Source organism: Calidris pugnax, unplaced genomic scaffold (genome assembly GCF_001431845.1).
Source record: "Calidris pugnax isolate Ruff unplaced genomic scaffold, ASM143184v1 scaffold39, whole genome shotgun sequence".
Lineage (NCBI taxonomy): Eukaryota > Metazoa > Chordata > Aves > Charadriiformes > Scolopacidae > Calidris > Calidris pugnax.
In genome coordinates, this window is record NW_015090828.1 from 769,773 (window position 1) to 781,263 (window position 11,491).

Below are 11,491 nucleotides of genomic sequence, written 5' to 3' on the forward strand. Positions count from 1 at the left end.
GCACAGCTGCATTTCACATAACTTGTGTAAAACCTCCAGTTTGAACTGCTTCCAGCCGTGGTTTTACTATCAAGTGCAGCACATTTGCTTCATGGCCATGAAGCATCTCAGCATGTTCTCTTCTAGGACATCCGTGACCAACTCTAAACCACTGTAGGGTTAGGTAATGTTTAATTTGGCTTCTCTTCCCAGACAATTTGACTTGTTAAATATTTGTAAAAAGGTAAGATAGTGCTCTACCATCATGTCTTTTTGGCACAGATCTTCTGCCTATGAAAAAAAAGAGGATGATAGTAAAATAGTGATTGATATCAGCATTTTTCCCCACTACATTTTATTGATAATGACTCATCAGTCAATGTAACGGGCTTCCAAATTTTCTGCTAACTTTATTGCCACACTCAACAGCTTTGTAGGACTGAGCCCTAAGAAAGTCTTTTTCTCTGAAAATCTCTTTATAATTCATATATTGTCCTTCATTGCATTAAGTATCTTTTGACTATAGTCTATGACCTTTACTCAGAAGATACCTAATGGCAAAGTCCTCTCAATCAGTATGACTCCTGTGTTTTGAAATGAAGCTAAAGACAAGAAAATTACGATGTAAAATAACACTGTCTTTCTGTACTGCTCTAAGTATTTATTCATATTGACTATAATGTCAATCCCAACCACTGGAATAGCAATGTGAATTTCTCTATTAACTGTAGGAGTCTTCATATTTGGCACCATCACATGGTTTTGCTACTTTTACTCATAGCAGTTCTGCAAAACTACCCTCCTTCTAGTTCATATAATACATAACAGCTGTCAAAAGTCATGGTTTTACTGCAGCCTTGAGAAAGCCCTGAAAATAATGAAAGGAACAAGATATCACCAAGAAAAGAATTTTATGAATGATCGCTATTGATGCTGCTGATCCTCTAGACAGATACGATTGATAAATTGTCTTGACCCTAGACCTCTCATGACATAGTCTCACCAGATCATTTTACTTGCTCACCTTCTCCTTTCCTACCCGTATCTACCTCTTAACTCCCTTTCCTTCATTTTTTTGTTTATATCCTTTTCATTAAAACACATTTCCCTTTCCAGCTCCCTACCTGTCTCTAATGATGTCCTATTTATGTTATAAACCACTGAGAATGGAGCCTACATGGATACATCATGTCTATAGAAATAAGGAAACAAGTTTGAGCTAATAGCTTACAGACAAAACACTTCTAACTATCACAGCAGAAGGGGAAAGAAGAAAGTAAATACCCTTAAGACCTGGTCATCCTCACTTCAGCTGCAGAAGAATGTTTCAACTGGAAGCAGTACAGGTTTAGACTCATTAACTCACACTGTTTCACCACCATGGTAACTTTTAGGCTACTTCTTTTGAGTGAGGAGGAAATTGTATCAAGAACTCTGAAGAACTTCCCTGTGATTAGAATCATCCGTGAGAAAACCATTGCTTAAGCTGTATAATTTGTTTCCCACCACAATTTTCAAATGCAAAGGACAATGACTTGATTTGTAGAGATCGCACACTTCACAGGAACTTGAAACTACAATTCCATTGTCATTAAAGCACCCAAACACGCTTAACTTTAACCATATATAGAAATACTTCGTGCATACAAATAACACATAGGAAAGTGTTTTCCTAAATACTTTTGTCAATATACAGAAATACTTCATGCATACAAATAACACACAGGAAAGTGTTTTCCTAAATACTTTTGTCTTATTCTATCATCAGATGAGACTTCATTTATTAAAGTAAACTGTTTAACAGTTAACTGTTTAAGTTTCTTATCTTCTTGTTTTATTCTCACTTTACAAAATCATACAAGGAATTTACTTCTAATTTATGCCTTCGGAAATAAAACAGTTTTACAGGTGTTTGCGAAAACAACTTTAATACTAGTTTCATTTGTGCTATTTAAGAGGAGTAGGTCATATAATACAAATAGTAGGTTTTCAAGAAGTTACTACAGTTCATGTTTTTTACTATTGGAAATAAGCACTAAATTCTGCAAGCCTCATAGGGATGTATTTGAGGGCCTTTTGGTTTGCTGGTGAAAAGACTTGATTTAGCCTGTACCTTTTTGTTTGGGGGAGGTGGATATTTTGGTTTTTTTTCTAAAGTTAACATAAGGAACATTTGTTTTGCTGGGTTTATTTCTTCTGCATGAAGAATTACAAGCCTGGTCAGAGCAATAGAGCTTGAACATCAAGAAGTAAACACAGAACACCCACCTGCTTCAGAACTCTTACCTCTATCTATTATTACCTGAAAATGAGGGGCTCAAGGCCTCTCAGATGTGCAGGTGTAGAATTTCACTGGCTTATAAACATTCAGGGTAAAATAAATACTGTGGGACAGAAAAAAACAGTTGTGATTGTAGAAGGAAACAAGTTAGTGTGTATTCTGAGAGGGGTGTTTATCACCCAGCATTTGTTCTTTCACATCACCTTTCTCCTTCTCTGGAATATGGGATCTCCTGCAACCTCTGCACGCTACCATAAGCAATTAAACTCTTTCATTCTTGAATTTTCTTACAACTTTTTGAGTCAATGCTAATTCCACTCACAGCAATTTCTTGGTGTGCATTCTATGTAACTTATTCCGCAGTTACTTCAGCTTCAGAGAGATCCTTTGCTGTGTCTCTCATCTGCCTTCCCTTCTGCTCTCTATGAAGTCTTTCCAAGTTCTTCCATTATTAACATCAAAGAAAATAATTAATTTTACTCCTATCCCATGCGCTTGTCCTCTTTGCATCTGCTTGACCTCAAATTCCACTGAATCATAGAATGTTTCACGCTGGACGATCTCTAGTCCAATCCTCTGCTCAAAGCAGGACCAACTTGAACAAGTTGCTCATGGCCATGTCATGAAGTAACTTGTACCAGGGCCTTATACATTAAGTAGCAACTTTTGCTTGTTTCTTAGAAAATAATTAGAGCTACTTTGGGCGCTGAATTCTATTTTCATTAAAGTAGAAATCATCAGCTGTAGTCTTGGTACCAATTTCACTGGAAGCATTATTTCCTCAGAACTGGGAGACTAGGCAGAATTGTATACAATTTCATTTTCTGTTTATTCGCTTAATAAAATTCCTAGCTGTTTATGTCTCACCCCCTCCATCATTCCTCAAGGCTCTGTAAACTAAATACCTGTTTACAAACACAGGCTTTTTTAACACCTCATAGATAGACACCTCAGTTTCCTGCATAATAATGATAAATAAAAAAAGTCTCCGTTTTCTAATAAGCCTTCATAAATTGGAATTGTTGTACCAGAAATGGTGGAAAAATAGCAAGATTAGTTAAAGTTTAAGGTTTCCCTTACACTGATTGGTTTTTATTGCTTCATTTAAACAGCATTAAACCATACTGGTATATAATTAGTTCTGCCTTTAGTCTTTGGCAGTTTTTCCTGTTTAAGTTATAAGCTCTACAGAGCAATGTTCAAGCATTTGTTTGTGTTACATCCCTATGTGGAGCACTATTACAACAGAATCACACACTCTCTGGGTCCTCCATAAATGATGAGGGGGTAGATGAGAAAGAACGGAGCTCTATTCCATCTTTGTCTCACGCAGCAAAAAGTTTTTTAAGTTTGCAAACATAACAGTGTATAACCTACAGATTTAGCACCTTGCTCATAAGCTATTATGCTAATTTTAACAAATCAACCCATTCACTGTTAAAGTTATGCCTTGGACAGAAATGAAAAGTCTTCAGTTAGAAACGGTCTCCCTCTAACCTTACAGAAAGCCATCTATGCATTTTCCCTGGATGATTTTTCCAGTTGCTACGGCCAGTTGTTTGGGTAGGGAAAGATTGTCATCTGACATGTAACAAAACACAACCCTCAATTTAAAGTGTGTGGGGTGTGGCCACACATCAGACAGACACACAGCCACAGTTCCTTTCTGGAGGAATAGTTAGGACTCCTTACTGCTAATGACAGGTCTGATCACCTGTCCAGACTAAACCCCATTACAGCCATAGATCTGTATCTCACAAACAACCTGGCTGGGGAACTTCATCTGTCTTCCAGCAGCTTGGGATCTGTATGATCTGCTGCTTTCACATGTCTTGTGACATTATTAGTGCGTATATATGTAAACCATTAAGATTTCCTCAGTACCTTGGGAAACAGACTGATGCATTTAAACAGTCATTACTCAAGAGATTTTGCTGCAGTGTTTCATAGATGTTTACAGTACAGGTGGTCTTTGGACTTTGAAACAAATATTGACTCTGGTACAAGTCAGGTTTCAGGAACCTATCTGCAAAAACAGTTGTGGAATTTGTAAATTCTGGCTTCCTGACAAGGAACATTAGGTTAAATTCAGACACTTTTGACTTTTTCTAGATATACTAATGCCAGAAGAGACCTTTCCTTCATGAGGTATAGGACTGTAATTACTTTTCTGAAACATTTAGTGATCAAAAACATACCCTATATGCAAAGGGTATGTGAAACAATAACCAATATTTGCACATGTACCTCTTTTATGCTCGCAATGAAAATATTTACATACTTTAACTGCTTGACTTGTTGGCAAACACACAGTACTAATCTGGTAAATAATGCATAGCAGAATTTTACACTCATACATACTGACAGTGACTGCACAATGCTGTGAGCTCCAGATTTAGGCTTGCATGGATACCTAGAGAAGAGGGTACAACACACACCCAGCAACTTTTTTAGTCATTATACCTATCCATGGGTTATTCACAGCTTTTTCAGACATGCTCCCACCATCACTTCTGCAGAGCTCAAATACACTACTAGTGCTCTGAGGTCTGCAGGAAACTGCTAACTAAATAATCTGACAGGTCACATCTTTCAGAAATCCCCCAACCTGACCTTGTTACCGCAGCTGGTTCAGCCAGGGAAGGCTGCCATTCAAGTAGCAATTTCACATAGATCACCTGGGCAAATATATTAGCAAACAGCAAACATCATTATCTTTCATCTGTGTCTGAAAGATTTCACTGTAAGTAGTCATTTAGCAGTTTCAGATAAACAAGTCTGAAATAAAACACAGCCAACAATATTCTTAGATATCTGACTAATCAGGGGACATTAGATAATGCATGAAGGGTACATAGCATCAATCAATACAAGTATATAAATTGTACTAGGCAAAAATGCATACAGTAACCACAACACATAAATGTTTCTACGGATTCCCACTCACAGATGGGATATGGAATGGAAAAGTTCTATTTCACCAAAAGATCTTTAGGCTTTTAGACATAGTTGCAATTTCATAGCTTCATTATAATACTCTTTTTTTTTTTCCCAAGTCTTTTGGCCAGTAACAAATAAAAGTCTCGGGAATTTTTCCAGATTTGTAAATAAAAAAATTTGTTTTTTTAAGACAAGGCAAATAAGAGTCCAACATCTATTACTGTGTACCACTGACATTTTGAATAGTAATCCAGAAACGCTGCCTTGCAATTTTTGAATTAGTTTTGAAACTTTGTGTTCAGAGGAAACTCTGGAGTATGTCAGCAAAAACTCAGAAGATGTGCAGTGCAGGACTGAGAATGTCACACCTTACCTGCCGTACTGAAACATGCAAAAAGGACTAAAAGTAACAAAAAAATCTCCTAAATATGATCTGGTGTCAGTGTTTACAATGCGAATTAAGACTGTAAATTCAAAAGTGGGTTCTTAAAGATTAAGATCAATAATTTTTTAATTTCTGCAATGCAGAGTATTCAACTTATGCTCATCACAAAAATCATAGTACTCCAGAAAATGGATCACCAAGACTAGATCTTCTCAAGAAAGCAGACCCAGTTTTAGTCCTGTATAGTGAAACTGAAGCCTGCAGCTTTACCAGGCAGGGAAGGAGGACAGAACTACCAACTACTTACCATCCTAAACCCTACCCTACATGGGTACATAGGGTACTCACAGGTAGTAGCTCAAAGCTAAACATGTGCAAGAGCTGCTCTTAGGCTATATCTCTTTCTTCTTCCACTCCACTATTTTCTCATCCTTTGGTTCTTTTTGTCTCTTCCAATTTTTCCTACTAATGGATTTAAGGAGTGCTCTAATTTCCTAAATTCACACCAATCACTGATACTGCTTCCTAGGCAGAGGATTGTTTCCTGTTTCTGAAGTTGACAGCTTACAGGGTTCCTCCTACTGCTCCTTTCTTATGTTGACAATCCACATTGCTTGTAAACACCAGAGTTGCCTTTGGCCTCTCAACAGTTAGCTAAGAAGTCAAGCAGAAAATAGAGAACGGAGCACATATCAACTATTCCTATCAACTCTTAAAAGAAAAAGCATTTGACCCATGCATATTAGAAGGTATATAGTCAGTGAACTGAAAGATCACATTTTCTGCTTTTGAAAACGAGTATTGAAATTGGCACCCACAATAAACCAGCTCCTCTAAGACATCCTCTTTTCTGTGTCTTTAGAAATCTTGGCTAATAAGAAAACTAATGGTAAGCCTACACTGCAGTTTATTATTAACCACTGCCCAATTGCTACCAATGGCTCAGCATCCCAAAAGTCAGAGAACAAGGCATTTTGGGTGATCAATTATATTTTGTTACTTCCCCACCTCTGCAGTACCATAAAATATGTCACTGGGATTCTGTCAACAGTCAGAGAACAAGGCATTTAGAGGTTTTGGGTGATCAATTATATTTTGTTACTTCCCCACCTCTGCAGTACCATAAAATATGTCACTGGGATTCTGTAAGTCTTTAGAAGTAAGGTCAGCAAAGAGATTTCGATGTGCAATTATTTTTAAGACACATACAGATATTCCCACACAGCTGGCACGAATGTTTTACCAGGACTCAAGTGGGAGTCCTGCCAGTAAGTTTGGTAAGCACAGACCTGATCTCCTTAGAAACTGACATATGCTTTACACAGACAGAAAACTAGAATACAAAATGCATTTCCAGATTCTGAATTCACAAATATTTGAGCCCATTCAAAGCTGCAGGTTTCATTTTTACAGTGTTTATAATATTGAAATACTGTAAGCAACATTATTTCACTTGATACTAGGAATGTATTTATCCTACCAAAGAAAGCAAAATACAGAATACTCAAATGGAAGGTTAGATGGTCCTTTGATTTAAAGAGGTATGAAAAAGAATATTTGTGTATTGCTCCCAGCTGCACGAGCTTACCACACATACAAGTGGCAACTTTCCTGTCGTACATCATGTAATTGTGCTGAATTTCCAAGCGATAGTTTAAAAAAAAGCTAGAAAAGTCACATAAGAAGGACAAGAGTTTAAGGGAATAAGTGTTTGAGTTAACAGTGGCCTACATATGAGCCATGGTGAAAACATTTATCCTAAAGGTATTAAGAGATCAGTGTCTATAAAACATGATCTACTGAGATAAAAGAACAGTCAGTGTTTCAGAGGGATGTCTGATCATAGTTCTTGCTGAGAAACCTGACTAAATAGTCTTGAAATATAAGCAAATACAACACCTAACTTAAGTCCAAGTGAGAAACAAAATAGTGGTGCATTTTTTCTATAGGCTCCACTTAGATACATATGCCCATTGAAAAAATGTTGAAGAACAGCTGCCTCAGAACTTCACAGCACTCCCTGCCCTAGAAATTTTCAGCTGTCGGTGCCTAAGGGTAACTTTTCAGAGCAGCTAGGTTTACAATGAAACAAACAACAGATCCTGTTTCCAGGGTTACAATTATCGGCTAAATAAATAGCATTTTTTAAACTTATCTACTAAACACATCAGTGGCAAAACCGCAATTGCTTAAGATAATAATGAACCAAATACAGGTGTGTCTGCATGCAGCCAGTCATTTCTGAAGAAAGTACATTCAGGAGGTGGAGTACAAATGAAGCAGAATGATTGGAGAAGCCCAACACACTCCCAGGAATGTGACTTGAAACTGAACAACAGGGAGCTGCAGTGCCCCTTTGCTGCAATGGGGATGATTTATTATCTGAATCTCTCTTCTCTCCCACCCTCCCTGCAACAATTAATCTCTTTTTATTTCTGCAGTATCTTCCCCTAGATGTAGTTTGAGTCAATCAATTCTCTCATGTTTTAATATTAAGTATATTAAAAGTTTAATAAATTGGAGACAGCTTCTCTGAGGTAGAACTCATACTCATGTTAGCAAAGAGCTCAATCCTCTCATGGTTTCAACCACAGCTTTTTTAGCAACTTCAGTGAGAACAAAACTGAGATCTTTGCTTCCTCAGTGCACCAACAAGTGTTTTGCTTCAAATTATTTTAAGCAAAACAACAATCAGCTCTATTATAAAGCTGAAAATAAGATTCAGTTCATTAAGAAAAACAGACTAAGACTATTTCAAGCAAAACAACAACAATCAGTTCTATTATAGAGCTGAAAATATGATTCAGTTCATTAAGAAAAACAGACTAAGATACTGATCAAGTTCAGACAGACTTCCTCCTCCCCCAGAAAAAGCTATTTTCTTTATCTGGAATCTGCTAGACTATGTCTACATTATAGAGGAACCACTGAGTAAAATAATTTCATTCATCCAGAAAACAATTTGCTGAACTCAAACACCAATGTGTTCTTACATTGAACTAAACTCACGCATTTTTCACACTTACTTTCCCAAGATTGTGGAAAAAGAAAAATCATTAACAATAGGAACTTCTGTTGAGATCTATGAATAACTACAAGCAGAAAGTGGCAAAATCTCCTTGGAGAGTTTGTTAGAAGATTCCTAAACCTTAATACTCCTTAGAGAGGGTAAAATTATTCAGATAACTTTGGTACGATATTCCTAATTATCAATGTTTTTTTTCTAAATCAAACCCAAGCTTCACATCATACTTTAAAGTACATTGAAATTTTAAATTATGCCAGATGCAAAATGATGGGGAAGAGTTCTCATATTTAGTGAGGCATATATTTCTGTGTCAGTACAGAGGCTTTGTAACAGACAACTCAAATACGATTAACCGATATTTAGTGAAGCATGTGTCAGTACAGAGCCTTTGTAACAGACAACTCAAATACGATTAACCAACAAGAAGCGAATGGCAACCTTCTCTACTTATTACATTACTTGATCGTTTGCCTGTGGATTTTCTTTCAGGTGATAATACAAACATGCTTGGTGTTATTAATACAATGGTTTAACATACTCACTTTTTTTTCTTTTACTTCCCCCTCAATTAACTCATGTCCATATAATCAAAAGACTAGCCTAAGGAATCGATCATCTCAATTTTTTTTCCAAAATATCCATTGATTTTTGGTGCCTTAAAACTAAAGTTAAAATGGAAGCATTCAGCATCTCCACACAGGCCAGAGTGAATGTAATTTTTCATGACATAGCATCTTCTAGAGTAACTTAGTTCAAATAAAAAATAGTAGTATAAATGACTACGGTTCTGATCTCTGATCTAAGATAAATACTGACTTTGGTTTATGATAATGATTCTACAAGGTGCAGGTTAACAGGGAAGACCCACAGCATTTAAGTTGGATATACATGTGAGAGCTCTCAAATTCTGTGAATCACTCTGCTTCTTAAAAAGTTTGCTACACTGTGACAGCTTGATTAAATGGCACATTCCTCTGCCTTGCCTTTCTTCCTCTACTATTACCCCCAAAATACCTATATGTTTATAATAGTATACCCTCTTCCATCATATGCATTGAAACAAATACACAAGTAAAAAGCACAAAGACTGCATATGAAGGTTCATAATGGTACTGCCAGAAAACAAACAAAAGTAAAAAAACATCAAACAAGTGTACTGGTAAGATATTTCTAAAAGTAGATCAGTCTTTATCAGCAAGTAACAGGATTAGACTCTCTTTTCTAGCTGCAGTCAATAGACAACACTGTTCTTTATCTAACCTAAGCACAGGAAAAACTTCACAGAAATAAAGCAATTAATAGCTGACTTCAAACATGAGTAAACTGTATTAGCAAATTCAGAGGAATTCAGTTTTACATTTAATCCAAACTAATTCTTCCAACTCTCATTACCATTAGCAAATTACTGTATAAAGCTTTTGCTTATGAAAAAGATAAGTTAGTTCCTTTAGACTATGAAGGAAAATCTTCCATCATAAGAACGGGGACTGTAGACTTAATAAAGCCTATCCTGTTAAAAGAACATTAAAACATGCTTGCTGGAATATGTATTTCTCCTTGTAGGAGAAAAGCTGCTCACATTGCAGAGCTGAGCCTCTTTATAAGCAGGCTTATAGTTAATTTGATTCATTTTCTCCTATTTTGGGCTTCATATCTGTTTTCATCCTTATGCTTCACTATTGCTGGAATGAGAACAGCTGTGAATGGGCATGTTACTACCAGCGCGTTCTTTGGAGGATCTGTACATGGGGTCTGATAGCAGCCTAAATAACTCTGCTACTATTCTGAAGAAAGGAAAAACAATTTCAGAAATCTTCTGACAGTATTTAGCATCTTATTTCAGCAATATTTTCCATCTCTGAATTCCATCTTCTTCATTCCACAAAAATGTATTCAAAGGAAATGTAAGCTGTAGCTGAAGTTACATCAAGTAATTGCATTATTATTTTTTTTTTTTCAATATAGAACTTTAGACTTTATGCAGAGGTTAAATTGTATTAACACTTCTGAAATCAGATCAATGCAGTAACAACAAAATAGTCTCTTTTCCTTCATTCTCTTTCTATTCTAGCTCTAGCTTGCTACACTCCAAAGAAGGTTAGAGTTCAGGCTTAGACACTCAAGTCATCTTTGTTGTGAATTTTTCCCAGTTACCTATAGGCTGCTTTCCACCTTAAGAAAGCACTGAGCCAAGAACTGTTTACCCTCCAGTCCCATATCCAACATAAGAATTCCTATAAAGCTGCAGAAGGCGATCAATGCACCAGGCCTATGCATATCAAATCCTGAAAAAAATGGGAATTCCTACAAGTAACATTTGAACAACTTATGTCTACTGTACATAATATAACAGGAAAGGAATAGGTAAATTGGAATCTACTGTTTTATTTTGACTCTTGCTAAACAATTTTTTGATAAAAGTTTCCATTATCTAAAAAGAGATTAGGGAATATAAACTGCAGGATCACAAAGAACAAGTCACAGATAAAGACAAGCTGAAACAAAATGACAAACAAAAGTTGTAGTTTTCACAGGTTGCAACTGACAGAGACACCAGTATGTTTATTTAGGATGCACTCTAGTGGACACACATAAAACAAAATAAAACAAAGATACAAATGTTACGAAAAGATAGAAAATGAAAGCCACATTTTGGAAGCAGTTATTAAAATTATTATTTAGCATGTTTTAAAATACTGTTTTATAACTTGAACATATTTCCTAGTTAAATATGAAGTCTGTGTGAAGGCTGAAATTTTCATAGTCAACATGATTGGACATAAAATGTAAATAGTCACAAGTTACTTATGAAATTCTGAAAATTTTAACCTAAAACCTGAATCACCTTTAACAAGATGATTCAGTTATGCATACTGGC